This window comes from Lissotriton vulgaris, chromosome 7 (genome assembly GCF_964263255.1).
Source record: "Lissotriton vulgaris chromosome 7, aLisVul1.2, whole genome shotgun sequence".
In the NCBI taxonomy this organism is placed as follows: domain Eukaryota; kingdom Metazoa; phylum Chordata; class Amphibia; order Caudata; family Salamandridae; genus Lissotriton; species Lissotriton vulgaris.
Window position 1 is genome coordinate 251,852,580 of NC_141695.1, and position 27,447 is coordinate 251,880,026.

The 27,447-nt window shown below is 45.1% G+C and overlaps 1 pseudogene; it reads right to left on the bottom strand.

Moving 5' to 3' along the window:
• Positions 1-18,936: 18,936 nt before the first annotated feature.
• On the bottom strand, positions 18,937-20,598 carry LOC147701316 (uncharacterized; annotated as a pseudogene).
• Positions 20,599-27,447: the final 6,849 nt, after the last annotated feature.

A 27,447-nucleotide genomic window follows, 5' to 3' on the forward strand; every position in this document is an offset into this window, starting at 1 on the left:
GCATAGAGGACGCCTCTGCATGCCTGATCCTTGACATCCTTCGCCACAGCCACATCACACCCCACCTGTGAGACCTGCACTGGCTTCCCATCAAGAAGAGGATCCCCTTCAAGCTCCTCACCAACACACACAAAGCACTCTACAACACCGGACCAGCATACCTCAACAAATGACTCACCTTCTACACCCTGAACTGCCAGCTCCGCTCTGCTGACCTCGCCCTCGCCACCATCCCCCACATCCAGAGAACGACCACCGACAGCAGATCATTCTCCCACCTCGCCACCATGCACTGGTACACCCTCCCCATCCTCCTACGGCAGACCGAAGACCTACTTACCTTCCTTCAGGAGGCTACTCAAGACGTGGCTGTTCGAGCAGTAGCAGCAGCCCTCCTCCCCCCACAGCGCCTGGAGACCCTCATGGGTGAGTAGCACGCTTTACAAGTGTCTTGATTGATTGAATGATTGATTGATTGATTAGCGAGAAGGTGGTGTATGACCAACCCTATCTTTTTGGCTGCTATCGGGGCCCAAAGTTATTCTCTGTTATTAAAGTAAGGAAAATGCTGTTTTTGCCTATCAGGTACAAGGACTCCTAAGATAGGTTTGTGGTGCCCAAAGGGTCCAACCTGAGGCACACTAGACTATGGTGTTGGTCTGAAAAGCCTAAGCAAATGTCACTTCAATCTCATTGGAATTGCTGCAGGATATGTGGATGCAGCACAGAATCGAAAACCCTTAGAAAAAGCAACACTTAAACATGCAACATCAAATAGCATCATGTACTCCACCCAATAGGAAATATTTCTTTCTTAGTTCTCTTCTACATTGTGTTAAGGGTAATGTGATGTGTAACCTCATCTGTAAGATAATCATGACGTTTGTAACTTTAGCTGTAATGTTGGTAATACAATTTGATGATAGAGGGCAAAATTAAAAAGGAGGGAAAACATATTTTAAAGCGAAAAAACTTCATAGATCTACACAGCATTTGGAAGACAGTTTGCAAGTTTAACTTTTTATATTTTGTGTTTCTTAGAACATTCATCAAGGGAGGCATGGTTATAGTGGGATCAGGAATAAAACATGTTATTTTTATAATAATGTTTGCATCTTTTGACAAACCTGTCTAAATTCATCATTAACTTATATGTTGTATGCAGGTCTGTTACGAGGAGCCAAACTTAAAAGGAGGTTGATAGGCCTTGGGTTTTTGGTCAGTAGCGATAGTCACTCTGTCCAAGCAGGGACCGCAATCATAGTCATGGTAAGTAAGAAACGCACTTTAAATTAGTGTGTGGTCACTCTCTGGTTTCTTGGCATAGAGCAGTTCGGTTTAAATTAAGAGGCAATGTGTAAAGTATTTGTGTAACACTTCAAATAGTAACACAGTGAAAACACAGCAAAAAATACCAAATACCTGTTTAGAAAAATAGCTCATATTTTTATGAGTAGAACAGGACAAAAATGACGAAGATTCTGATATGTAGAAATCAACATATGACTTTTTAAAGAGTAAGCTGTTCTGTAGTGCTTAGAAATAATCTAGACGCACTTGAATGGGTCAAATCCAAATGTTTAGCCCCACTTTGATAAAGCACCTAAATATGATGTTCCTGTCCCCACACATAGGATGTCACAAACCCACGTAGTGAGTCTGGAACCAAGACAGGGAAGGAGGAACTGTGCACACTTCAAATCCCCCCTTTTGAAGTCCCCCCCACTTCAAAGACACCATGGGGTATGAGAAGTAGACTTCTTATCTCCACCCACCCAACTCAGTACACTTCTAGGCCTATGGATATTCTGCCAGGAAGAAGGACTTCTGCACTGCTACAAGGGCAGTCACCTTTCTGGAATGCTGCTCTGGAAGACCTTCATTCTTGCTGTGCTGATCTGCTTCCTGCGTACCTCCTTTCCAGGGTGAAAAGGACTCAATCCACATAACTTGACCCTAAATCTCAGAGTGACTCAACAGGCTTGTCTGCTTGTCTCTTGTTTGGAAGCATCATGGACATCAAATACTTCCACCCATCCTGGAACAGCACATGGACTCTGCTATCTGTGAGGTGTGCCCTGCCAAGTGGTTCCAATCCAGTCCTGGGCCTGTGGAAGTTGGTATAAAGTGATGCATCAGCCAAAATCTATGCATCAACACTGTTGTGCCAGTCAGAACCTGTACATTTCTATCTATGCTGATGCAAAACCGATGCTGTGGGGATTGGAGACATCGCATCACAGACAGCACAGTGCATTGACTGCTTTTGTGACACATCTCTGACTTTGTGCAGCTCAGAGCTGACGCATCACCAACTTCCCAAGAATCACTGGTGACACATTGCCTCCACTGCTCCTCGCACCACACTTGATGTTGGTGAAAACAATGTACTTTTTAGTGGTCAAAAGCTGGCCCCTGTATCCGACCCACACTCCATTGCAGAATGTCACAAACTTTCAGAATTGATTGAGGCTTACACAAGCAAATAGCTACGGTTGACTCGTTATGCTTTTTACCACTACGTCTAGGTCGTGTTTTGTTAATTAAATTATGCTCTATGTGTTTAACCTATTTGTGAGGCAATAAGAGATGGAAAAATATATCTGGTACCCACTGGAACTTGACAAGTTTCAGAATGTGCTGCGCTGCATAAAAGTCTCGTCTTTACCTTAGCTCTGAGGATATTCTATGTGAATGAAATGCTTTAGATACAAAAATTGTATGAATTGAGAATAGATATTTGTTTCCAAGTAGAATCATTGGATCATCTTGCAATATGTTCTTTTCCCATTGAGAAGATTTGAAACCTCATCCTTGTTTCATGTTTTCAATCTATTTAGTGAATAATTGCAGTACATAGGAGTTCAGAGAATGAATGTGTGATCTTAATTTTTGCTATTATTGCGGCTATTCCATATTAACTCATGCACCCATATGTATTGAGGAATGTTTTGATCAGTTTTGGTAACAGTGATGTGTGCAGTTTTCCTTTTGTGCCTTGTTCCAATATGTAAATATGTTGCTTTGCACAGTTGCCATTTCTTTTGAGATGCAAACCCAGTGCAAAGTGTTAGTAAATCTGGGCCTGTATGTGATGCTGGCGGTGGACACATGGAATGTAGGTTGCCTGCGGCAAATCCCTACTGCATAACACAAGAGGCTCTAAAAGGAGAGAGAGAGGGGAGAATCCAAAGGGTGAAATCCATTCGTCTGGAGCCGCAGTGAAGCGTCACTTAACGGAAGGCAGCAGTGAATTGCTGAGAAAAGGTCTGTGGAGTAGAAGGAAGGGGACAAGGATGGGAGTAACTGACAGGGTCTTTCTTTTTCTCCTACACTGGCCCCTTTTAGTGCCTCCAGGTAACTCCCTTACCGCCTATCCAGCTATTTTTCCTCCTTGCTTTATCCCCCCTCCCTTTTCTGGGCTTCACTCCATCTGATTATCCCTCCCTTTCCCCCTGAATCTATAGAGCACTCTTCAAGACATGTAACCATCATCCTGATGATGACCTCAAGTTAAAGAGGTCAAAACGTCATCGACTCTACAACGCCATACACGGCAATCAAAGAGTCATTCGCCAATAATGAAATTACATTGTCTCCTAATCACATGTGTCACTGCGCCGTTTATTAACTGCAACTCTCCCAGTGCACATTTGGTTGTTATGGTTACTGCAATTTAGTTGTATTTTGTACTTCTAAATAACAACCCATCCACCCTTACTTGGTCTCCCTCACACCTTTCTGTGCTAGTTGATTGATTCACAATTTGTATACAGTCCCTTTGCATGATATACCAGTTGTGTTATTGTTATAATACTTACCCGGTCTCAGCTGGGATAACGGGTTAACTCCTATTTATGTTTACGTTCACACAGTTGTGGCACACTATTTTGCATTAAGCTAGTCTAATGCACATTTTCTGTTTGTTTTCCTTCCTAGGTGGCGTCAGGAGCAGCTTATTGGCCCATCCTGATATTCTTTGTGGGTACTTACTTTTAAATTCTTTGATTCATGTGCACTTCATTACCTTTTTACCATTCTGGTCCATAACGACCTTTCTGGCAACAGAGGCGCGGAACATGTTGACCTATTTTACCTGGGCACAGTGTGCCTACTGGGACTACACCATATTCATGTTTTTTTTACGAGCCAAGGGTTTTGCTACAGCTAACATCTCTTTTTGAGATTTCCCTGTCAGTTTTAACCACCATGCACGCACTTTTTTAATTCCCACACAGGACCCACACCCCACACATCCACATGCACCATTCGGTGATATTAAAAGATCTCTGATACATTGACCCATTGGGGGACCCATAGGGTATTGCAGTACCAGGTCGACGAGAAGTAAATGCCTGATTATAAAGCATGACACCTTTTGGGGTGTGTGAGGGCAACAGGAGATAATACTTGCTCTTTCCCCTTACCAGTGGGTCCATTCAACTTAGGAGTCTGTCGTTCTCTTTCTCCTTTTCTTTTTAGAGGCGCACGAGTGACTTTTTGCACCCCGCCTCAGGAACAGTGTCCTCTTTTTGGTTTTAAAGTATTACATATGGAGCATGGACACTGGACCATATTTGGCTCTTAGGTCCCCCCTCTTTTTGCTGTTGATACAATACTATTCATCCTGCCATAAAACACTCACTCTGTTTATGTGAACTCAGACAAAAACAAGTTTCAAATTACAATAATACAGTCATACCCCTCCTCGCACTCGCAGAGGCAAAGAATTCACCTTGAACCCAGGCAGAACCATTGAGGGGGATTAGACATAGACCAAATCCTGTAACGCCCAACCTGTAGGGGTAGGAGGAGTGCTACCAAGTAGAAGGCAATCGTAAACCCTTCTCCACCTTTGTTACACTTAGGTGGGTGCAGGGGAAAATGAATTAGGAGACCGAAGTATTTTGTAAATTAATGAAAATATAGTGGCAAATGTATCAGATATTCACTCAATGCAAATTGCCACTCTGCTGCACTGTGCTATGTGAAAATGAAAGGGAGGTAATGTGCTGTATTTACCAATATATGAAATATTCCTGCTCTCTGCCTGCACTGGTGCACAAACTGCTGCTGAGCACCAACAGAGACATGCTTGCACCTTGCTGGAAAGATGCCTGTGTTGTAGGTAGGAAAGGTATATCTTCCTGTACACAAACTATCTACTGTGGCTTTTTCATCGTTCTATATGTCCTGAAGGATGGCAAAATATAGGAACAAAACAAGAAGAAATAAGCGAATTTCTCTGTGTTACTTCTCCCCTGGGAAGGCATAGCATTTTTAAGCATTCCTGTGTCTACCACTAATGCTAATTCTGGGAATGCACCCAAATCTATGGGTGGATGCGTAAGAACACAAATTGGTGGACCCATGGAACACCTCCCTGAGGCAGAGCAATGCAAGGCAGTGCCTTGTGCTGCCTTGCTTTACTTCACATTCATCAAGCCAAGCAGTGCCAAGCAGGGTGGTCTTGTGTGACCTGCTAAATATCATTCTAGGCTTGGTGTTGTCCTTGCAAGGCAAAGCCATGATAAATGAGCCCAACAGTGTGCCTTTTTTTGATATAACAAGCTTTAAGGAAGGACAGAGTCAGTTAGGCAGACCTACCAAACTATGGGATGATAAAATTACAAAAAAAAGACTGCACAGGAAGGAAGGCTTATTTGTAGGACTAAGGTAACAACAAGGGAATTGGGGCTGAGAGCTAAACAGAGAGGAAAAGAGACTTCCCAGGGTTTGTAGATGTCACTGTAGACTGCAGTGATGAGGGAACTGAGGCACAAAGAAAAGGAGATCAAAAGTGAAGAACCTACTCCAGGAAAATAGCAGTGTCAGAGAGGGGATAAGAGATGAGAAATCTGTCACTACAAGACACAGCTCTAGAAAGAAGAAAATACTGCTCAAAGAAGGCCGAGCAGAAATTCATAGCGGCTCCAAAACCTCTTTAGCTGTGTGCCCCACCAGCATCTTGCTGCTGCTCCCTGTGCCGAACTGAATAATGCTGAGTGTCATTTAGAGGTTACACATGTGATCCTGTCAGAATAAAAAACGCCTGATGTGATGAGAGAAAGAAACAGAAAGCATGACATTTTAATGCACATGTGATTACAATTAAATTTGCTTGGAAGACCAGGCTAGACAGTAAGATTTGGTTCCTCTCTTTGATGTTTGCACTCCACCATCCTTTGTGACTGAAGCATGTACCAAGGTAAAAAGTATGTAAGTCAGCCAAAAATACTTTATTCGGTTTATATTAAAACCATAAAAGCATGCTAAAAAATATGTATACCACAGAATTATAAAACCATAAATTACATATAAAGAATATTAACTATATACACAAATGTTAAGTACACAATACATATAGTCAATTCATTTGGGGTAAATTTCATAAAACCACATTACAGGGTTAAGGCATCCATAAATTCAATTAATTCAGATTGGCGCATTGGGACCGGTCATATATAGCTTATCTTTTCTGTTAATTCTAACGGCCGCAGTAAGGAAACTGGCAACATTAAACAATTTGCACACATTTGATAATAACTGCAAGTAAAGAAGAGCTGGCTTAACTTGCAGGTAGCCTTTGTTTGCTAGAATTGGAAGGATAAAACGCTTCCGGATTTCAATAAAGTGCTCACAGACGAAAATAAAGTGTGTTGTGTCCTGTGCAGAAAAATAATCGCAGGAACAAACCCCCAGATCTTTCACTCTCCTCCAGCCTGGTGAATCTGCAAGGAGGAAATGAACTAGGTTCAGCCTGAATCTAACCAGTAGGAATTGATGATTGGGGTTTGTGACAATGACCAAGCATGGTTCAATAGTCAAAGTAGTTTTCCACAATACAGGAAGGTGGAAACCCTAGACAATGCGTTCCCCTCGCAGTGAGAGGTTTTAGCCCTTTTGGTTTTACAACCAATTGTCATTATGTAGGACTTTGAGAAGTTGACACCAAGGTCTAGGGATTTCATGAAGGTCGCAAAGGAATTTAAAAGTAGTTGTAACCCCACTGCAGTTTGTGCTAAAAGAGCGGCATCATCCCCATAAAGGAGTGCCGGGATCAGAAGTTTCCCAACACGTGGAATATCTTTACACGCTTCGCATAGTACAGAGTTTAAATTAATAATATAAAGGGTAAAAAGTAAGGGGGCCAAAATGCACCCCTGCCTGACACCGTTGGTAATACGTATTCCTCCAGTATAACTACCCATCAGGAAATAAACAATATTTTTGTAAACGCCTAATTTCTGGAGCATGACCCAAAATCTGGAGCTATTCACTCGGTCAAAGGCCAAGGAAAGGTCCATAAATGCTAGAAAGAGTGCTCCCTTCTTGGCAACTGTATATTTCCCAATCAGTAGGTGTAAATTGAGGCATTGATCTGACGTGCCGCTGCACTTTCTGATACCATATTGCAGATCTGAAAGGGTTTTTGTTTCCTCAAGCCATCCCGTGAGTTGACTGAGCACCACCCTACCGAGCACCTTGACTGCGGAATCAATGAGGGAGATTGGGCGATAACAAGTAGGATCCCCTCTATTGCCTTTTTTAAAAATAGGTACTATTACGGACTCTGACCACGTGTTAGGTAGGCCCGATTTACAGGCCTTGTTAAAGACATTATACAATATTTTCGACCAAGTCTTAATATCAGATTTAAAAAGATCAGCCGGCACACCATTCGCTCCCGGGGCCTTATTACTCGTCATCTGTTTACTTGCCTCTGACACCTCTAACACTGAAAACGATAATGTATACGCCTCAGTTTTTAAATCGGGATTGGCACAAATGTCTTCCCTGTCCAGGATACCACAGTCAAGCTGATTATTGAGAGACTCATGAAAGAAAGGCGTATTAATAACTTCCCAAAATTAGCGCTATTTTTGATGACGTCAGTGGATAATAACTCATTCCAGGCCTCCTTTCTGATCTCCTTTTTCCGGTTTATAAGGGCCAATTTATAGGTTTTCCTAAGTGCAGCTATTGTTGGCTTATCTGATTAATTCGATTTAAGAACAGCCAACAATTTATGGTGGGCTACTGAACAATTGTGGTCAAACCATCTCACCCCTACTGTGTCCTGACCTTTACATAGCTGTTTTAGAACCGAGATGATCTGGGTACAGATTTTAGTATAAGCCACCAAGACATCCTCATCCCCATTACCTTCATTCATGCAGATAGACATCTCCTGGCCAGTCATGGTCAGCAGATTGGCATGGAAATCCTGGGGTACCACCCGACACCATTTTATTTTACGAGCTTGGTCTGTGGGCCGAATGTCTAAATTGCCATCCATTCTATTAGTTTTTCCTAGTTTCTTTAGGTCATCCACCAAGGTCAGAATAACAGGATTATAGTCAATAAATGTAGACCAAGATACAGTACACCCACTTACCCTATCAATCATTACAGCACTAATGAAAATGTAATCAATAATTGATCCAATGCCATTGCTCTTAAAGGTTGGAACTGTCGAGCCCCCATTAGTTGACTTTGGATAAATCAGATCATATTCTGCCACCAGTTCCTCCAAATAGAGTCCCTGTGATGAATGTTTAAAATGGGTATCTTCTTGGTCAACCGGTCCTAAACTATCCCAAACATGGCAATTTTCAATACAACAATGTACATTAAAATCAACCAAAACAATAACGAATATGATTTAGTATTTATCTCGCTATATGATTCGAGAAAATGATATAGACTGTATAAATGTTCATTATTAAAAGTTCTTTCAAAGGAATTTTAAAAATGTACAATAAGCCAGTTGCCAGCCTCAATGGACACAATTTGTACTGCCAAACAATTGGGTGAACCTGTTTCCAGTTTGGTATGGGTATCAGCAATTTTCAAGGAAATCAGTGTCAATAAACCACCCTTCGCCCTCCCCATAGAAGAAGCTGTTGCAGGTGACCAATATGTTGTTTAGCCATCCAAATTAAACAGGTTTTTGTTGTCCCAAGTTTCCTGTAACCCAATAATGTCGGATTCAGTTAGACAAGCCCTCAACCTAGCATCGTCAGACTTATTTTTTAACCCTGCAACATTTCAGCTGAGTATCTTTGTCTCTGCATGAATTTCCATGATGGGGATACCTGACACTAATATTTCCTCATTAGTGAACGACCCACTATTTATAATGGTCTTCGGTGGTACTGAGGGGACCAGTCAATCAATATCTTCTAAACTTGTGAGTGTCTCAAATCTGTTATGGGTAGGAACAGTAAACTCATAGGTGTTCTCTATATTTGCTCGACCCTACCGCTTATAGTTGGTGATGTGTTTCGGTAGAAGAACCCTAGGGGTAGAATGCTAATACCAACTCCACTTAAGTTCCTAGTTCCAGTCATCTCTAAAATCAATTTGACAATTTGTGGGGATCCAAGGTTTAATATTACGCAGTCGCCTCTACTAGATTTAACGGAATCCCCTATCCAGGCAATCCTGCGCGTCATTTTAAATTCTCTAAATAAACAAATGCTGTGCCCTGTTAAATTATCCAAATGATGGAGGGCTTTGTTCCTAAAGGAGGTCCAATGTTCCTCCATTCCAGATTGCAATAGGGGTACATTAGACAAGATGACGGTGTAAGGAGTGGCTGCTGGGGGTAAATTAAACTGATTAGCTCTATTTTGTTGATGATATACTCCCTGGTTGACTCCTAAATATGGAACCTTTGCCTCTCATTGCCATGTGGTACAGATGTATTGCCTCTCAGTACTAGAGAGGCTTGAATACCAGTGTTGCAGCCTCTACCAGGCACCCCTGGTGGCTCGTTTGGCAGTAACTGGTCCCCCAGTCGGATTAGTCGACCCATTTGGCCCTCCTCCAACCGGAATGCATTGAGGCAAGAGTAACTGGTTCTCAATTTTACTCAACCTACAGTATATTTCTGTAAGTTTAGTGGAAATAGGTTTAAGTAGAGACAGTAATTTTTGTTCAAGTTTTGCTACTATTCGTTCTTCCAGGTCACATTGCACCTGCCTAAGGGAACCTTGTGGATTAACACTTGTTGGACTAGGTATGCTCAACAACCTCTTGTACACAACCTTTCGGTCCGCGAGGACCTCTGGTTTTTGGCACCTTACTCGCCTGATGTAAGGTAGCTGGAATGACACCTGCCTTCCTTTTTTTCGCTATGGTACTGACGGTAACAGCATCCCCCCCTTTTTCTGCATGAACTAATCCTTGCTGGCAGGTTAAAATTTTAGAAGGAGAGGGTTGATTAGGGACAGAAGTCTCAACCACATAGGTGAGTCATTTAACACTGCAACCGGTGATACAATTGCTGGTTGATGGATCTGAGCCTTATGCACATTCAATATTTTTCCTGTTTGCACTGTGACTGATGTTTGCATTGAGCCCAGTGGAGGGGCTCCAACAGGGACCCAATTAAGATCTAACGACAACCTCTATTGGGTCAACTCTATTTCATGGATTAGTACCGATTCAGCCCTGGGAAGGAAGGCATCAAGAGTGCCCACCACCTCTGATCCCCCAGTCCCCTTACAATGACCCTTGTTCATTCTTAACAATTTATTTTGGTCACAAATATTAAAAAGAGGATACAACACTATTTAGAGTTCAGATTTAGATACACTGACCCAAGTCCTTTGGAAACGCGATGCGATGGTTTTGATGAAAGGGAGGTGGCCCAGCCCAGCCTCTTTCGGCCGCTGAAGGGTACGGACAGGCCCGCCCTTGGCCCGGGCTTGGTGCGGGCACGCCCATGCCTTGGGAGGCGCGCGTTGATTTAAGCGCCTCAGGGCGCTTGGCTGTAACGTCCTCGCTGTGCGCGACCCCTGGGTGCACTGAGTAGTGTGGTCCAAAGCCGCCTCGCACAACGAAGGTGGCGGCACTTCAGGGCAGCTCAGCCGGTCCTGTGGCAACGCTACAATGCCCCCAGCAACAGAAAGCAACAACAGGTAAGGGCAGGCAGAAAAGAGAAGAGTTCCAATTAACTGTATTGGCCACTCGCAAACTCAACACTGGTATTTCTCTTTGTTTACAATTATGTTTCATCTACTTTGTGATGTAAAGAAATAGATACTTTAAACTACTTATGCAGCTTCTTGGAGAAACGCTGCACACATGGCTGTCATTTGTGTGCCATCTTGTCTCATTTGGGAGCCCTTCTTATAGGACCTTTTTGAAGGGATGCTCTGAATTTCCCAAGCTGCTTAGCTGACGCTAACCCATCCTATTCCAAGATTTGGCTTCTGGTATACCGGTACTTTGAATTCCCCCATCCCCCACTTGCATCATTGCTTGTGCAGTGAGTACCCACCGCTCCTTCAGCACCATCACTCTAGTCTTGTGCAGAACTCTTTTCCTGGACCAACGTTGTCTAGACATGGAGAGCAGAATGTATCAGACGCCGCTTAATGTATGGCAGTTTTGTTTTACCTGGCTCACATTTCTTTTTCATCTTCCCAAATAAGTCAGCTTGAATTGATCACTGTTTTCTTGAAACATACGGGGATTTTGCAGTCGCAAGATCTTTCAAATACAAGCATGTAAATCTAGTTTTACCAAAACACATTTTTGGTGTGCTTTTATTATAACAACTGTAGTGCTAGCCAAAATATGTTCCTTGCTTTCAAAGTGTGTAGATCGTATGGACTGCTGTTGCAATTTCGAAAACAATGTCTTCTTTTAAGAAAGAAGATGGGGTGAGGGAGTCCTATCTTGAACAATCAGAGTCTGGCGGGATTGAGAGCCTTTCCTCTGTCAGAAGAAGATGCCTTCATTTTCTGTGCTCCTTAGGATCCCCGGTGGAGCGATAAATCCCACTGTGCACAGCCGTCCAGGCCTACAGCTTAGAGGGAATTAGGCCATAACCATGAAACAAGGTGTTAAGTTGGTGCAAGGTGACAACATTATATTGAACAGTCACACTGGTTATTAATGTGGTTGTTTTACTATGCTCAGTCATTTCTACATGCAAAGTGCGAGGCAGGAAATAGTGTTTTCTCGTGTCAATTTATCGGTGCTGTTGTAATACATTAGCACAGTTGCTCTGAATAACAAAGGCCATATTACTTTTCCCATGTTTATGCACCTTGAGGAGTATAGCTTCAACAATCTCTTCTCTTTTAGAATGCAGAGGTTGTTTTTTCTAATATTCAACATACTTAACTATGTATTGATCTTTTCTTTTTACTGCACACAATGAGTACACATCCTGTATTTTCCTGCTTGGAAAATACATTTTTCTCAAGATAATTACTTTAAAATTAGCAATTATTGTAAGCAACAAAAAAAAAGTTAACATGTGTAATATGTTATCTTAGGGTCAGGTGACATTAAAAACACACTTATACTTTGTCATCCTGTTTTAATATGTTGGCACAAACTCCGGATGACAACAGTGGTTAACATTGCAGGTTTTATGCATATGGGATCTTTCACTTTCTCTCATTTTCTCTCTGGGTTCAATAAACACATAACCTTCCGATTTTTTTTCTATTACATTGTTGCCCTGGACCCAAGTCTTACATACCCGGCGCACTTATGCCTTTGTTCGCTATGCCACTGAATTCAATTAGCCTTGATGATGAGGGGTGATACTCCAAACCAAGTCCCAGGGTACTTATTTTCTGGACCAGGGAGGACCTGGCTTGGCAGTTCGGGTCGGACTGTTCCCAAGGAGAGCATGGTCAAGATTGATTTGCATGTGGCCTGGTCTAAATTGAAGTGGCATGTTGAGTAAAAAACAATGAATTTGATTTATTTATTTGGGTCATTTGTAAAGTGCACAAATCATCCCCAAGGGGATCTCTCGGCGCCTGAGAAAGACAGGCAGTCATTAATGAGCAGATTAGAAATGCCAGGTATTTGAATAGGAGTGAATGTTTGGAAATGTTGGGCATTCTGTCTATCATCTTTTTTTTGTTGCACCAGTAGACCAGCAGCACCTATTGGGCCATCCACTTAAGTAGCACTTTAAAACATGTGCCAGGTCTGCCAGTGCAGCCTAAATGCAATTTTAAACTGACATGGCAATTTGGGATTAAAGCCCTCTTATGAATCCTTAAACTCCTGTTTTATTACATTTTTACATATAGGCAACCCTTAAATTAGGGTAGGGTGCAGAGAAACATTTAAGTTTTACTTGCCATCATAGTGAAAAACTCCTAAATTAGTTTTTTATTACTGTGAGGGCAACCGCTCACTTAGGATTACATTTTGATTTCCTTATTACATTTATTAGCTGTAATTCCCAATGATGAGCAAGTGGCTACCTCATGTTTGGTGACTTTGGAATTGTAGGGAAGAGCCCTATTTTAATGGTAAAGTCAGGTTTTTTTTCACAATTATAAAAATGACCCTTTTATAAAGTCAGCCTTAAGCCTTGTGTGCCTATAGTCTAGCCTGGGTTACATGGCTGGGTATAATCACAGTTAGAATTTGTAAATTCCTCCCAGACAGTCACACTATAGAGGAATTAGGAGTGCCTAAATAAGCCATCTAGTGACAAGATGGGGTAGAGCTGAGCACTGCCCCAGATGCAACTGAATAGCCTATGTTCTGCCGTCACATAAAGGGCCAAATGACCCTCCACTGTTGTTTCAGCCACCTTGGAGCCAGGGCAAGGGAGGTAGGGAATTCCATGTACTTCAAAGGCACCATCGAGACAGTTCAACCACCTTCCCGACCAAGTGTTGCAGCGTATAAATGTGGGGCCTCAGACACTAACTATTGAGCACACTTCCGGACCTGTGGAAACTTGGCCAGGATGTAGGACTGCTTGCCTGGATTGCTGCAATTTTCACCCGAGTGTGCTGGGTATACTCAGACGTGAGTCCCAGGCTCTCCACACCACTGGAGTCAAGCTATCCAGGCTGATGAAGGCTGATAGCCAGAAACCGGTCCTTGGATGCTTGATTCCGGTCTGGGAAAGACATGGCTTGGTAGTTCGGACTGGACTGTTCCCATGAGGCACAGGGTCAGAGCTGATTTGGATATCGCCAGTGTCTAACCCAGGGTGGTGTGGAGTGCAAAAAAAACGATGGATTTAGTCCCAGATACTTGTACTGGGGTGAATGTATGACATTGTTCTACATTCTGTCCATCTACTGTGTTTTTTGCAATTTTCACCCCGAGTGTGCTGGGTATACTCATACGTGAGTGCCAGTCTCCCCACACCACTGGAGTCAAGCTATTCAGGCTGATGAAGGCTGATAGCCAGAAACCGGTCCTTGGATGCTTGATTCCAGTCTGGGAAAGACATGGCAGACATGGCTTGGTAGTTCGGACTGGACTGTTCCCATGAGGCACAGGGTCAGAGCTGATTTGCATATAGCCAGTGTCTAACCCAGGGTGGTGTGGAGTGCAAAAAAACGATGGATTTATGCCCAGATCCTTGTACTTGGGTGAATGTATGACATTGTTCTACATTCTGTCCATCAACTGTGTTTTTTGCATCTGGGGTAAAGGCTGGAATGGGACATAGCTAACATTATACTGTGCATTCTTGTCTTTATCCTGCTCTTGTGCAAGGGTGCCTGCACTATAAGCAGGATTGTGTTGTGTAAGAAGGCATACCTCCCTGCACAAAAACAATCCGGAGAGGTATTTTCCTCTTCTTATATGTGCTGCAAAATACAGCACACATAGATAGAGGAAATAACAAGGAGAAATAAAAATATTTGTCCTTGTTGTGGCTCAGATGGAGAGGCATATCATTTTCACCAGTGTTGGAAAATCTGGGACTGCACCTAAATTCACATGTGGGTGCATGGGAACACCCACGCTCCACCAATGGAACACCTCCCTGGGGCAGAGTAAGGCAACACAGTCAATTGTGCTACATTGTGAACCTCTTGATTTATCAAACTATACAAGACAAGGCCATTCAAGGTGGCTGTGCATCGCATGATAAATCAATCTTTGCAGTTGTGTTGTTTGTTGCATATACATAGATATATCTATTTCTATATTTATAGATATAGATGATCTATTTCAATATTTATAAAGATAGCTGTATATAAATAGCTATCTATATTCATCTATCTATCTATCTATCTATCTATCTATCTATCTATCTATCTATCTATCTATCTATCTATCTATCTATCTATCTATCTATCTATCTATCTATCTATATATTCACTGAAAAAAACATGGGTTTCAGGAATGTTATGGTTAGTTACACATTTTACTCTTACAAAACTAGAGGAATTCAGCCTTTATAGTTAGTTGAGTTAACTATACCCTGTGCCCTCCCAATGCACTGCTGCTGATGATGATGATGATGTCACATATTATATCACTCATGACATGGTCAGTGACATCACTCATGACATCTTCATTGACATCACTAATGACATCTTCCAGTGGCTGTGTGTTTCTGCAAAATTTAAATATGTTTTACATTTATATATATGCCGTGGTGTATTGAAGAATGAGTGGGTGCATCAGTGCATGTATGGATGATTTAGTAGGTGTCCGTTATTGACCTGCTGCCTTTGCAGCTGACATTGCCACGCCTGTATTCAGGGAGGAACACAAGCCCCAAGCTGCAACGTGGGTCTCTGACCAGACACGTCATCGTCAGCCCCCGGAGGAGCTTATAACGTGGACAGGGCCCCGGCAGCACAGGAGCCTGTTATTGACCTGCTGCCTTTGCTGCAGACACTGCCATGCCTGTCATCAGCCACACAGCAGGGAGGAGCATGGACCACAAGTCCCACGCTGCAACATGGGTCTCAGACCAGACACGTCATCGCCAGCACCCGGAGGCGCTTATAACGCAGACAGGGCCCCCGTAGCGCGGTAGCCCGTTATTGACCTGCTGCCTTTGCCACCGACACTGCCACGCCAATAATCAGCCACACAGCAGGGAGGGGCAAGGACCACAAGCGCCATGCTGCAACACGGGTCTCAGACACAACACGTCATCACCAGCACCCGGAGGCACTTATAACGCGGACTGGGACCCCACGGCATGGGAGCCCGTTGTTGACCTGCTGCCTTTGCCTCCAACACTGCCATGCCTGCCATCAGCCACACAGCAGGGAGGGGTGAGGACCACATGCCCCATGCTGCAACGCAGGTCTCAGACCCGACACGTCATCGCTAGCGCCCGGGGGCCCTTATAGCTTGGACAGGGCCCCCGCCGATCGGGATGCATGCGGGCCTGCCCGGGCCAAGGGCCGCCTCGTCCGCACCCGTCAGGGGCCGGAAGAGGCTGGGATGGGCCATCCCCTAACTCCACCAGAACCTTCAAACACTTGCATTACTGCCCGGATACTTACCCCCAACAAGAGGGGGTGAGGTGCGGACAAACCTAAGGTGCTTATTTGTAGTCTTTTGTCTTACTACTGTGGGGTGGAGACTGCAGCACAGCCTGGACATTTATTCCCTGGAAAAACATAGAGGACTTGGGAAGAACACTCCTAGTTTTCTTAAGGCTTTGGACTGTACGGATTGTCCTGTTGGTATTGGGTGAGGCCACCCGGTCACCTGTTCACCTAGCTGGATGAGCAGGAGGAAGGCGAAGGATTCCCTAGTGGGGGGGAATGTAAAGGGGACATTAGTTGCATTTTTACTGAGGGAAGAGTCTTTATTAGTGCATGAGATCCAGTTGGCCCTGAGAAGACTTTCATTGGACTCAATTGTGTTGCAGAAGAGGTCATCAATGGGGGGGCCTAGCTATGTCCAGGTCACCTAATGTTGGAAACCTAGCAGTCCAAGATATTGTAAATGGTGATCATATTGTAAATAGCCCGAACGCCACCGCTGCAGTATCACAAGTAACGGGATCATCAACGCAAACAACTAAGGGCCAGATGTAGGTAATTCCCGATTACCGATTCTTAAATACCAAATCATACCGATTCAGTATTTAAGAACTGGCAATCGGGATGTAGCTATGTTTACCGATTCAATTACCGAATCGGTATTTACCGATTCGGTAATTGACATTGATTCCTATGGGCCTTGAGGCCCATAGGAATCATTGTCAATTACCGAATCAGTAAATACTGATTCGGTAAAATTACCGAATTTACAAGGGGGAAAGGGTGTAACTTTGACACCCTGTTGCACCCCTGATTCTGGCTTGTGTGCAATGTGAACCCATTCCGATCAACACTCATAGAGCCACCAGACTCAATTCTAGAGCCATTGTTGAAAATAACCTCACTATAATCTCCATCATAGCCAAATCCATCACAGTATCCACCCAGCCATGGCTAAACTGTATCCTTCTAAACTGCAGGTCCACTTCTAGACACGCAGCTGATATAGCTGACCATATCTAAGAATAAGAATAATTCTTTATTGCTCAGTTAGTTAAAACCATTGCAATCAGCATATTTACATGTAGATGAACTTAAAATAAAACTTTTGTCTAGTAAAATATGACTATCAAACATTTCAGTTAAATAAACTTTAAAATGTTCTAAGAACTTACTTGAGCAAAAAATATATGTTGGAAGGCGATTAGGCTTTCGATTATCTAAATGCTAAGTCATTTTGTAAACAGGAAGAGAATAAAGAATAAAAGGCAAGCTTGCGGACTCCCTGCAGCCTTTACAGATTCTTTGGGGTTCGTAATCCATCCGTGGTAATTGTGGCTTGAGTTTGTGGTAGCGGCTTGATGGGGCGGTAGTCGGAGTTAAATGTTGTGTGGGTTAGTGTCTTCCGGGCTCTCCCTTCTGTCGTTCTGCTTCTTACCAGCTTTTTCCAGGAATTTTACCAGATGACTTGCTAATTGGATGTTTTTTCCATCAAAGCATGCTTTGACTGCCTGCCGGCATGTCCTTATTCCCAGTTTCTTTAGGGTTGGCTTTAGATGTTGTTGGCGCTCCTTGTCCAGACCTTTGCAGATGCATATTAAGTGAAGGATGTCCTCTTTTGTGTCCCCACATAATCGGCAACTTGATGGCATTTGTGGCCGTTTCCACGGGGGAAGGTGGATTTGAGATGGGAGGATGCCCAGCCTTAGTTGTATAAATTTCTCCTTTGTAGACCGTGTAAAACCGGCTCCTAAGTAGCTTTGGCATGAGCTGCTGGTGTAGTTTTGGATGACGATCCAGCCGTGTGCCCTTTTCGTTAATGCAGCTTTGTCCTCTATTAGAGACATGGTCCTTACAGATTTATTTGCTAGTTGTTTGAACAAATTATGTGAGATGTTGCTCTTCCAGGCTTCTTGTAGCTCCAAAGTTTCTATGGAGTGCTTTAGATAAGTTGCGGCAGCACTCGTGTTTCTCCCTGATAGCTCGTTCCAGAGATGATAATCCATGGATGAGGCATCGGCTCCTCGTATTTTGTGCCAACTTTTGGCATAGACCCCCATTCTTTCTGTTACTTGATTTCTCAGGCCAAATTCGAGTCTTTTCTGTGCTTGTGAAGTGTATTTGGGCAGATTAAATACCATTCGCATTGCCCTGGCTATTGTTTTGTTCAGTATCTGTGCGTCCCTTCCTCGGAGGCATTCACTTCCATAGGTGATAGCCGTTGTTATTTTTGCTTAGATTATTTGTAGGAGTGGAGTGAAACTGCGGCCAGATACTTTCTTTTTAAGGTTTCTCAGTGCAGCTGATATTGTGGTACCTCTCCTTGATATTGCTTCCTTCTGAGGGAGGAATGTCCCTTTTCTGTCAACAATTACACCCAGGTATTTGTACTCGTCCACGGTTTCCACTGTTAGGCCTCCCATTTGCCAGAGAAATTTAGATGTGGCCGGCTTCTCATTTACTCTCATGGCTTTTGTTTTGGAGAGGTTTATGCTGAGGCCGTTCGTGGCTGCATGGGTGTATGTTGTGTTGATTAGGTGTTGTAGCCCTATCGGCGTCCTGCTAATGAGCACGATGTCATCGGCGTACATCAAGTTTGAGACTATAAGTCCTCCTAGTTTTGGGGTGTGAGGATTGCATTAGTCTAAAGATCCGACATAAAAATATTGAAGAGGGTCAGGGCTAGAACTCACCCTTGTTTGAGGGCCTTGGTCGTCTGTACTTTTCTTGACAGGCAGTCTCCTGAGCCTAGCTTGATTTGTACCCATGTGTCCGTGTGTAATAGCACCAGTTGTGATAGTAAAGTTGTCGGCATTTTCCTGTTGGCAAGCTTCTCCCATAGTAAGTTTCTGTTGATGTTATCGAAAGCGGAAGTGAAGTCAATGAAGCATATATAGAGGGGTGAACTGGCGAGTTTGGCGGATTCAATTAGCGGAGTTAGGGCCAGAATGTTTGTCATTGTTCCTAGTTTTTTCCGAAAGCCTGTTTGGGTGATGGGGATTACTGCATTTTCATTTACCCATTCTGTGAGCTCCTCTAGTAATAGGCCAGCATAGTATTTGGCCTCATTGTCAATTAGAGCAACAAGTCTATAATTTTTTGGTTCATTTTTGCTGCCTTTCCTATGAATGGGAGCTATTATTGAGCCTTTCCATGAGTCGGGAATCGTTCCCGTTTCGGAAATCTGTTTGAATAGTGGCAATAGGGCTGCTGCCCAATATTCCGGATTTCGTTTGTACAAAATGGGAGGAATTCCATTGGGGCCTGGCGCCCCCTCTGTCTTCCCTTTTGCTATCCTGCTTATGATTTGTTTTTCTGAGAAGCACTTTGATGTTGACTCTGTTTGTTGTATGCAGTCTGAGGTTTTTCTATTGAGTTCTGATGACTTTTTGGCAGAGTTATTTGTTGTTGTATTGAAATGGAGCCATAAAAATTCAGACCAGGCTTCTTCGGTGATGTCTGAGTTTATGCTGGGTTTTCTGGTATCCTGGAGGTCATTCACTGTCTTCCAGAATCTTCCACTGGTGTCAATTCCTTTTGCATCATGGAGCAGCTTTGCCCATAGGTCATCCTCTGCCTCCCTTTTCAGGTTTCATATTTATTTCTTCTTGATGGATTTTTGTTTTTGCAGTTCCTTTTGGACTTCTTTGTTCGGGCCTTCTCGGTGTAGTTGCCTCAGTAGTTTGTTGATGTTTTCCTTATGAATCTTTAAATTGATGTTCCGTTTTATTTTCTTGTCTTCCTCTTCCTTGTTGCGAGATCTCTTTTTGGAACTTGGTTGGTTTTGATTTTCCAAGTTTTTAAGGGCTGTTTTTGAGCTTGTTTGGGCAGTTCCAAGGCTGCTGGTGAATGATTCCCATCGGCTTGGATTATCTGTCCAGGACTCTATGCTTTTTTCCAACAGTTTTTTCGCTTCTTTTTCGAAACCTTCTAAGTTGTGCGTTTTGCATTTTATCCTTTTTTGTATAACCAAGTATGATAATCCCACACTAGCTACTGGTAAGGTGGCCGCGGCCCCGTAGGTGTCAAGAGTGATCTCTTACGGTAGGTGGTCGCTGGCTGCGGTTGTTCCTATTCGAAAATCCAGAATTTTGCCAAACAGTTGTAGAGATGAGAATGTGAGGTCTATTGTGGAGCTTGCCATTGTGTTGTGAAAAGTGTCTGCTGATGGGATGTCGTTTATGATACGGCCGTTTAGAGCTACAAGGTTAAGATGTTCTAAATCTTTCAGGCTGTCTCTTGACAATCTGCTTTTTTTTCCCCATTTGCTGGTCACCTGTTGGGGGATTCCCCATATGTTAAAATGTTCTTCTAGGAGTGAGTCCCTTAGCTGGGGCCCGCCTAAGTACATATTAAAGTCCCCTGTTAGTAAGAGGTTGGTTGTTGACTCCTCTGACAGTATCTTTGTTACTTCTGCAATTAGTAGTGTAATCCCGGCTTTTTTTTCCCGGGGGTGAACATATACATCTAGCAGTATTAGCTTTTGATTTTGATCTTTTCCCCCTAGTTCCAGCTCTATTGTTTTTATGCTGTTGTTACCTGACTGTGTGGCGTCTTTACCCTTTATTTCATTTATGCTCTTTATTGGAGTGTATCTTGTTTGGCCACCTTTTGAATGGCCATATTTAGCATTTCTTGAAGCTGGTGTGTGGTGTGCTTTAAAGCCCTGTATTTGGTACGGCTCATCCGACCAGGTCTCTTGAAGGGCAATTATGTCAAAATTCTGGAGGTATAGTAGAAGCTGAGCGTCGTCTGCTTTATTTCCTAAGCTGTTTATGTTCCAGGAACAAATTCTTAATTGATGGTTTTCTGGATTGTTTTGTTGCGAGCTTTGTCATTACTTCTCAGGCCTTGTATTGATGGTCCTTGCTACCCAATACCAATCCTCATCTCGGATTGGTCCTTGGGCTTTCCTTGCGCTCAGTGGGTATATATCTGTCTGGGAGACTGAAATGCTTCTGGCCCCTTTCAGGACGCTTGCGCTTTTCTCTGAATTTTGTTTGTTTTCGAAGCAGTCGAGTCTCTCATTTTGTGCTTGGCTTAGTGGTTCTGGTTATCCTGTTTTTTCCTGTATTTTTAATCCCCCATGTTTTAAAACGTTGTTCAGACTCCATGATTCTTTCAGTTATTTCCTGCTTAGCCCATATGGTTTTGGTTACCTCTTGTTCGGACAGGTGACTGTGGCGTTCACACTCCACAGATTCAAGGTTGTTTGTTTTTATGTCCTTCAAGTTGCTAATGGTGGACAGTAAGTGTAGTATGTTACCTCTGTTGAGCTGTTGAGTATATCCCCTCTGCCTCTTGACCTGTACTCCGTGATGAACAGAATTGTGCCTTTTTCAACTTCCTTCTGCTTGTGGCCCCGTTGCATATGTTCTTCAATGTCTGGTTTAATCAGTGTCTGCTCGGCTCTTTTTGAAAGTGATTGCTTTTCGTCTCGGGCTTCTATGGGCTCCTTGTCTTCTTCCTGCATTAGGCCTTGTAACTCAGGGGTTCCCTTAGTGACTGCTAGTGAAGCTCCCGACCTTGCTGTAATGTTTGTCCTCTCTGTTTCATTTGTGGGCTTGCTTTTATCTCGACTGAATTCTGTTTGACCGTTATTGGTTGTGTTTCTGCCTTTGTGGTTGGCGTTTTGACTTAATGAGATTTGTTTAGTTTCTGTAGCCGGTGAGGTTGTTATGGTCGCTGTTTGCCTGTCTGTATCTGCTTCCTGATCCCTTTCCGATGTTAGGTTTACCACTTTGAAAAAAGCTTTTAGGTTGCTTGTCTTTTTTCCTCCTTTTTTTTTCTGTTTTCGACCTTGTTTGTTTATATCCCTGAGTTTTTCAGGGCTTTCTATCCCCGAGCTCTTGTTTCGAGGGCTGTTATAGTTCGTGGTCCCTGCGCATCACTAAGCTGTGTGTTCTTTTGTTTTCCAGCTAACCTTTTGTTGTGATTCTGCAGGTGTTTGTGTTACTTTCCATGCCACCTCGGAATAAGTTTCAACTTTGTTTTTCCCTGAGGTATTCTGGCATGTTGGACCGCCCCTGCTCGAGTTTTGTGCCTTCTGCCCTTTCTTGGTTCCCAGTGAGAGTCCAATCGATGAGAGTTTGTCCATTATTGTGTAGCAGGCGCAGCTTGGCTGCTCTATTTTTGTATCAGCTTGTACTCTTTTGATCATGTCGTTCATGTCTGCAAGCTTGTTGTCGATGTTTGCTACATGTATCGCTAGAAAATTTAGAAGGGAAAGTTGCATATCCATTTTGTCCGAGTGATACTGCATGGCTTTTATTGATAGCTGTAGGGTGTTTAGCAAGGATGACCATAGTATTTCTGGTCCATTAGAAGACTCTTCTGTAATTGGGATTTTAACAGGAACTTGTTGACTATCCTCCACCTGTGGGATAACTGGGGAGTAAGATGCTACTAGCCTCTCCCACTCCTCTGTTGTGAGCTGGCCGGTGTTCTCTAATTTGGAGATATCTGTTTGATCGAGCTCGGTTTTTTCTGTCTCTTCCGGTTCTTCTTTTTCTTCATTTTTTGGTGATATTCCTGGTTCTCTTCCGACATCCTCTTGTGAGTGTTTTTGATGTTGCGGGTGCTCATGGGCCTGGTTAGTGGTAATATTAGTTGCTTGTTTACTAGTGATGGGTTCTGTATTTGCTTTTGACTGATCCTGTATTTTGTAGTCCATTTTTGTTGGCTTTGTTGGAAATGGTGATTCCGATTTTCTGGGCGTGAGTTGTTTTCTATTGTTTAGGGCTCTTGATAATTTTGCCCCTTCTCTATTGCTGTTATTAGTGGTTGTGACGTTGGCAGGATAGCTATCCTTGGCTCAAGGGGATAGCCCCTTTCCTCCTTGTAGCTGTTGTGGGCGCTATGGATTTCGCTTTGTCCGTCCTTGCCTGTGCAAATCAAATCTGCTTGGGTTGAGCTTTCCTTGGTTGAGTGTGTTCCCCTTTTGCCCTTGGCGTTACTCTCCCTCTTCCTTTCTTGGTCTTCCTCCCAGCCGTCACCAGTGTCTCTCTCTGTCCCCGGTTTTTCTTGTCTTATGTTCTCGCTTGTTTCACCTCCTGGGTTGATGGCAGTTATTTGGGTAGATCCCGCAGGTTCCAATGGGGAGGGAAGGCCCTTGAGATCGCTGATTGAAGAGCTTAAGAACGACCCAGGATCTTTCAGGAAAGAAAAGATTGAGTACTTTTTTGGTTGGTTGCCCTTATGTGCGAGTTTGCTGAGTGTATCTGCCTTGTCGTCCTCGCACGACTGATTTTCTAGTGTTGCTAGCTCCTGTTCCTGCAGGTGTATTATTTCGTCCAGTGGCTTGGACTTACTGTTCCCACGCCTTCTAGTCTGGGCGTTGTTGGTTGCTTTCCTGACTTTTCCGGACCTCATCCCGCTGTCAGAAGTTTGCTGGTTTGCAGTTGAGGTTAGTGCCTCTCAAGTGGTTGCTTCCTGTTTATCTACTTGGTTGCCCTCCCAGTTGGTAGATGTGCTGATCTGAATTTTTTTTTTCTATTTATTTGTGTATTTATTTATTTATTTATTTATTTATTTTTCTGTTTCCTTGTCTTCCTGGTGTTCCACTGTGGGTTATGTTACTGTGGATCTGGTTGGGGGCGTGGTTTGGACGCCGATCGGGATGGCGGCGTGAGCTTGCAGCTCCGCGCAGGGTCCCGCAATTTCTCCTGAAAACCGCGCCCAGGGCATCCCCTGGTCGGCGCAACTTGACTGCGGAGTGTTGGGGAACCTCTGGTGAACGGAGGAGCCCTCATCGGGGTCCGTTAGCCCCACGGAGACCGAGTCAGACGACGTTCGAGGTGTTGCCTGGAGTGTGAAGAAAATGGTGGCGGCGAGGGTCGATGCTCTCTGAACCGAAACTGAGCAGATTTGGCATCGGCTAACGGGGTGGCCCGCCTGTGCGAGATCGGAGTTGCAGGATCTGCTGGCACAGACCTGGGGAGTGGGGGAGATTGGTGGTCACCGTTGGATTGGATCACTGGGGATCGCGCTCATCTCTACTTCCCCCCCCCCCCACCCCCCTCCACCCCGGATCTGGCGACAGTGGGAAGGACGGAGCTAGAACTTTTGATCCCTGGCGCGACGGGTATAGCAGAGGCTCCCTATCACGTTCGCTGCTGCGGCGCACGTCCCCTGGATAGAGATTGTTGGGACCTGGTGAGGTCCGGCCTGCCCGTGTAGCTGCGACAGAGACACCTAAGATGGCGGCTGAGAATTGAGCGGCCATCACGGGGCAGAGCCGGGAGGATTCGGCCGCGCTATCCCAGGTTGGCGAGGCCGCCCCGCCGATGATGGATCAGGAGCAGAGACTGAATCGGCGCCTGGATGCTATTCTAGAAGCCATCACCTCGACTAAGGAGGCATTGCAGCAGGACATTGCGCAGGTCGCCACGGGGCTGGGGCTCCTGAGAGCGGATCATGCTAAATTGGCGGACAAGGTTAAGGACCATGAACAGCTGTTGTTGGACCTGAAACCAGCGGTGGTGGCCGCGGAACATAAGATAACGGATATTTTGGCCCGGCTGGACTCGTTGGAGCGGAGAGCGGAGGATGCTGAAAGCCGTAATAGGCGGAACAACGTGCGGGTCGTCGTCCTGCCGGAAAGAATTGAGGGGGAGGATGCGGTGGCCTACATGGAGGACTGGTTCTGGACAGTGGTGGCACCGGAGGGTCTTACTCCCTTCTTTACGTTGGAGCGGGCGCACAGGGTGTCTGCTCGCCCGCCAGCGCTTGGCCGCCCCCCCAGACTGATGGTGGTAAAGCTCCTTCATTACAAAGATCGGGACCTCCTCATCCAGAAAGCTCGGGCCTCGGGCCCGTATGAGGTGGAGAACAGCCGGGTCACGATCTTCCGGGACTATACTCAGGCGGTCCAGAAGAATAGGGCATCCTTCTTGGCCGTGAAAAAGGAGCTGCGGGAGGAGGGCATCCAATATTCATTGCTCTTCCCGGCCAAGCTGCGGATAATCCTGGATGGGATAACTCATTTTTTCCAAACTCCGGATGAAGTGTGGCTGTGGCTGGAATCATACCGAGCTGGTACGGACAGGAATAACAAGAGTCAACGTGCGAAGCCTAACCCGCCCAAGGTCCGGAAATCTCAGAGGATTCGCTCCCGCACCAAGCTTCAACGGGAGGAACGAGAGGCCCAAATGGCTGCGGACAAGAGAGGGGCGCTGGCAGCGACGGCGGCCCTTACGAGGTCACAGCGGGAGAGTGACTTGGCGGCAACGGATTCTGGAGAGGACGGTGGCAGGACTGGAGAGGACTTTTCGGAGGCGGAGAGCTTGAAGGGGCCGGTGGTCACCCCCCAAACGTCTGATGAGATTTTTCATGGCTGATTCTTCTATGGGACTTGGGACACTGTATCTGGTAGGGTGGCATCCTGTTGGCGCTGGGTGGGTCGCCTGGTAGGGTGCAGCATCAGTTGGCGGGATGGAAGGCGCGGGGTGCGGGCTCCGCCTGCCCGGGGTCGGCGGTAATTCACCCCCTCAGGGCCCTTAAGGCCTTCTGTGGTGGCGACCACAGGCTAGTCGGATGTGTGTGTTGTTTGAGGTTTGGATAGGGGCTCACACTGGGTTTGTAGGCTCTGTCATGGGGAGTGGGGTTTGGGGTGTTTTTCTTTTAGCTGGTTTGGGGGGGGCAACCGCTGTGATGTGGGCATGGAATGGTTATACTTGAACTGGATTGCTCAATGCTGGTATGGGGACTGCGAACTATGGTCAAACGTCGCAAAGTGCATGCTTATTTGGTGCGGCGGGTGGTTCAGGTTACCATGTTGAAGGAGACTCATCTCACGAAACAGGAATGCATTGCACTACAGAAGAGATGGCGGGGTCAGGTCTTTAGCACTACTTACTCCGCATTTGCTAGAGGGGTACTGATATGGGTGCGGGCAGGGATACCGTTCCAGGCGCTGAATCAGTTGGTGGATCCTGAGGGCAGATATGTGGCGGTGGAGGGGAGGTTGTATGGCCTGGAATGGTATTCAGCTGCATTTACGCTCCCAATGTTGATCAGGCCCGCTTCTTTGATGGTCTATCTGGCTCCTTGGCCTCTTTCTTAGCGGGGCCTCTGATACTGGGGGGGGGGCTTTAATTCAATCACAGATGTGGCCTTAGATAGATCCCACCCACCACTCGTTGATTCCCCTGTACGTAAGTTAGCCGCACACAGGAAGGATTGGCAGGAAAGATGGGGATTGCTGGATGTGTGGCGGGAACAGCACCGGGATAGTAGGGACTATTCCTTTTTTTAAGCCCTCCACGCCTTGCATGTGAGGATTGATTCGGTACTGTGCAGCGGGTCCTTAGCCCCATTGGTCTCCCATACGGAGTATCTGACCAGGACCATATCGGATCATAATCCTTTGCTGATGCATATCCAATGGCAGAGAGCGCAATCTGCGATTCCAACATGGCGGCTCCGGCCCGACACCCTGGAGGACTCGGTGTTCAGTGACGCAGTCCAGCGGGGCATAGATCAGTATTTTGGCGAGAATGAGGGGACATCTTCTTGTAGATCCACTGAATGGGACGCTATGAAAGTGGTGGTGAGAGGAGTATGCTTGGGGAGGTTCTCGAATGCTCGAACGTCGGTGTTGAGTGCGCTTGCCAGTGCGGAAGAGAAATTGAGGGACTTGGAGCGGCGTAGGCCAAACCGGCCGGATCTACAGACCCAGCTGCTGGAAGCTAAAGAGGTGGTGGCCACCGAAACAGAACGGTTACGGAGCTATGACTATAGACAATATGCCATAAGAGCTCATGATGAGAGGGACAAGGTGGGCACGTTACTGGCTAGACTAGGTCTTGAGCATCAAAAATGATATGGGGGAGACGGTCTACTCCCAAACGGCGGTACTGGAGTGCTTTAGAGCCTACTATGCTGAGTTGTATGAGAGTCAATTAGGAGTGGGGGCATGCAAAATAGCGGGATATCTAGAGTCAGTGCAGCTTCTGGTGCTTGATGACGACAATGCGAAGGTCTTGGGAGGTCCTGTCACGCTGGCCGAGATTCGGGCGGCCATTAAACACATGGCAAAGAATAAGACACCAGGGGTGGATGGTCTGCCCATAGAATTTTACCAAAAGTATGCTGATAGCTTGGCGCCCAGGCTATTGGTGGTATATGAGGAGGCTCACAGGTTAGGGAACCTGCCCGGATCGCTGAGGGAGGCATTGATAGTGCCGTTGCTAAAGCCCGG